At 42.5% G+C, this 3,885-nt stretch overlaps 1 long non-coding RNA gene across 1 annotated transcript; it reads right to left on the bottom strand.

Annotated features, from left to right (window-relative positions):
• Positions 1 to 245: 245 nt before the first annotated feature.
• Positions 246 to 3,349, bottom strand: LOC123398325. Its single transcript, XR_006610138.1, has 2 exons — positions 3,004 to 3,349; positions 246 to 511 (listed from the first exon to the last, which is right to left on the bottom strand). It is a non-coding gene; the product is annotated as an uncharacterized LOC123398325 (long non-coding RNA).
• Between the last annotated feature and the right edge of the window lie 536 nt (positions 3,350 to 3,885).

The following is a 3,885-nucleotide window of genomic DNA, read 5'->3' as shown; positions in this document are numbered from 1 at the left end:
GTAGAACTTCAGTGAGAGGATAGGAGGTGACCCAGTTGGTGTATGTAAAAAACCAATCCATTTGTTCGAGCAAAGGATTATCTTGCATATTGGACCAAGTATATGACCTGCCTTTACTTGGTAATTCAACTAAACCCAAATGCCAAATAATCTCATTAAAAATGAAAATATCATTCATATCTCCTTGTCGCAGATATCTATTGTCTTGGGATCTAATAAAGTTGAAATCCCCCAATAGAAACCAATTTTCCTCAAAAGAAATTTGTATATTGTATGATAACAAGTAAAACAATTCTGAAACTGCAATGTAAGAATATTAGTATCTCACAGCAGCTGAAATCGGCGCATTGCCTGCAGCTGGTTGGCTGACCATTGGACACATAGAGAATGACCGACTCAAATATGTTGAGCGTTGATGATCTTCTTGTCAGACTCAGGCTTAGGTGCGCCTCTATGTTCACCTGCTCAGAGGGCAGCAACCATTGCTTGGATTTGAATAAGAACCCGACCTCTGCAGACAAGATATAATTATCACTGAAGAATATATCTCAGCAACAAGGTAAAACTTTGAGATCCACCAAACCACCAATTGCCGAGATGTGTAAATAACAATAGGAGAAATGGAGAAAAAATATATATGATCTGGCTATTCTTATGTTTGATGTATCAGTACCTATTACAATACTTAGTCTGAATGATGGTAATGTTAGTTAGGCTACATTAGAACCTCAACATTTAGGGCACCCTTAATATTTATATAGGCAGCTGCATGATTGTAAAATTAAAAGGTTGCCATTTTCAACAACACAAATGGGGCGTCACCGATTTACACATCATAGATTGAGCAATGAGAGACATTCAGAAGGTCATATCACATTCGAAAAGTCATATCTTCGCAAGTAGTAATTCATTTTTGAAACCAGATGCTACGACGATGAGGCACAAAATGTGAACAAACAGTACTCACCCAATGAAGGAAAGAATCTCTTATTGGAGGGGGGTGTCGTAAATTGTAAGAAGCAGATGTATCTAACTTGATTCCACAAGTAAAGAAGCAATAAATTTGACTGTTGAATCGAATTGTTGGTATCCTTCCAAACAAGAAAACGCATGCGTCGTCTTTAGTCACAATAAGAAACAATCCTGGTTAGAAATTCTTTAGGATTTCTAATAAACCCGATGGTGTAGCACATTGGTATTATGAATCAAAATGTTTAGACACCATGTAATTTTACTACAACAAATTTAATGTTAAAATATGAACATAGCAAGGAGAAGTGGTCATAAAAAATAGAACCAAGCTTTCAAGATGAGAATCTCACCAGCCAATGGAACATAATCCAATAAATATAGGTAAAGATAAATAAGAACTTCCCATGATGAAGTGTTCCAAGCCAGTATTCTGACTTAAGTTTCGCAAATAATCCATTGAACATAATGCTTTTTAGACAAAAGCATCGAAGCAAATCTCAGTAAAGTCTAAAATATGAAGGCATCATTTGATATATGGTATTATGAATTGACAAGATCAATATTAATATTCAAAAAGTGAGATATTGCAAATTTTAGCAACAATGGCCACCCTGCACGCACACTCCACAATGATTTGATGTTGAATCTTGCATATACAGGTAGAGTTGACCTCTGTAATGTCCCTCGGAGGGCTTGTGCATGTGGATGCAAGTTTGCAGAGGGTGGTCATCTTTTAATAGAGGTGCATCTCGACTCGAAAGCCATTAGCACGTGATCTCATCTACAGGTTGTGGGGACAATAGTTTCCCGAGCAATCCAAATAGTAGAGGGGAGCGAGGGCGAGTGTAAGACTGTACATGTGCCCGAAGAGATGGAGGACATGAGCGTGAGGGCAAGTTGTTGAAGTCGAGATGCCGGCCAGGCCTACGATCACGTCCAAGTGAGGGAGGACGCATCCAGCACCACCCTCACTGTGGCTTGGACCGACAACCGCTTCTTCTCTTGGCGATGAGCCACTTGACAAACTGGAACGTAAACTACGCGCCACTCGCTGACATTGACATCGGGTAAGGCACAACCAGATCAGATCAAAGCCCTCCTACTACATCATGATGGGTAAGGCACCATATGATCACATCGGAGCCCTCTTGCTGCATCATGATGGGTAATCAACCATCAGATCAGATCGGAGTCCTCCTGCTGCATCGCCTCCTTTCGGCCTGGTGGATCCGCGCCCTTTGTTGGAATAGGGTTTCTCAGGGAGAAGAGAGCGGAGGTGGAGATCACACAAGGGATATTGTCGTGATAGGTTTTCCTCTCGATCGAGCGACGGTTGGAGATGGGAACGTGCATGCGTGGGTCGTGACTTTCCTGTAGAGGGGCTTTTTATTGAACCGGTTGCTTTTTTATTGAACCGATTGGTTTTTGGAGGGTTGAAAAAAATTCGCAGGAGGATGTGGGTGGGAGGATAGCGTTAAGAGGGGAAGATCGAAGGAGGTCTAACCATCACGACGGCAGATCCTCCTTTAATAGTAGAGATAGGTAAAATTCAGTTTTGTTTTTCACTTTAATTTTTTGTAGTCTTCAGCTTTCTACTTGTTACAAATGATTCGATTTTCATACACGTTTGTTGGCGAAAGTCTTGATTTGCCAGCACTTGATTATTATGTTGCATATTGTTTCAATGTGCAATGTCCTAATTATCTCAAGTTGTTTCAAATTAATTACTATTCACCAGCACATGAATACTGTCAAGATAGGGATTCGTTCTCTTAAATATTTTTCTTTTTCTCATTTGATGTTTCTTAACTTACTCTTGATGCTCCCCGATAAACAAAAACCCTCATGATGTAGAGAGGAAGCAAACTCTGTATGAAGTAGCATTAGACAGCTCATATGGTACAGATATATGCGAAAGAACACATATAGAAAATTGATTTAGCAAATCGTATGCTTTACAATTGAAACAAGAAACATGCTAATAGTAGTTTTGATGGACATGGAACACAATTTTTCGGATAAGTCGTCTACCTGGTGGACGGGGGCAGAGCTTGGGGTCGAGGGGAACGGACGACCTAGCGGAGCAGCGACCGATAGGGACGGGTGCGACCGGCCTCGATCCTTGGGGCGGTGGGCGGCGACCGGCAGGGAGGCACGAACCCGTTGGTCTCCTCGCTCGCGGTGGGGCGGGACCGAGGTGGCGGGATAGCCTATCCTATGGTCATGTCACGGTGATCGGGGAGGGCGGCGATGGCGATCGGGGAGGGCGGCGGTGGCGTCTGGGAGAGCGGCAGTGGGAACTCAAGCTATCCTATCCAGAGCGAGGGGAGCTCGTGTGAGAGAGAGGGGCAGGGAAATGTGTTTTGGGTGGTGGTGTGGCTGGGAGTTTTCTTTTCTTATTTTTTAAATTCTTTGCCGTCATGGGTGCTGCAAGGTAGACGGCAAAGCCGCAATTTTTGCTGTCACCTGGTCAATACGCAAGACGACAAAGTATAAACCTGTTTAGTCTCGTTAGATGGATCGGTCGATAGCCTTTTGTTGTCAGCCATCGCAAAAGAAGATGATAAAGATGTGATATTTGCCGTCATCTACACAACTAGTTGACGACAAACTAGTCTTTGATGTGTATTGTTTTTTGCCTTCTATTTTTTGTAACTTTTGTCGTCTGTCTTATTTCGCCATCTTCTCAAAGACGGAAAAATATTCTTTATTGTCTGCCTCGGTAATGAGCAGATGACAAAGCATTCCATAATAAGGAAAATAGTTGTTTCCCGTAGTGTCCTATGCTGTGCTAAATTGGGCCAGTCTGCTCGCTAGGCTATTACTCTTGTTGGGCTAGCTTGCTGGAGCAAAGAGGTCCTATGCTACACACGCACGAGCAATAAATAGTTGAGGGCCGTACTAGTGTACTAG

This window comes from Hordeum vulgare, chromosome 5H, assembly GCF_904849725.1.
Source record: "Hordeum vulgare subsp. vulgare chromosome 5H, MorexV3_pseudomolecules_assembly, whole genome shotgun sequence".
Taxonomy (NCBI): Eukaryota; Viridiplantae; Streptophyta; class Magnoliopsida; order Poales; family Poaceae; genus Hordeum; species Hordeum vulgare.
Note: the sequence above shows the minus strand (reverse complement) of the source record. Positions and strands in the feature narration are given on the sequence as shown.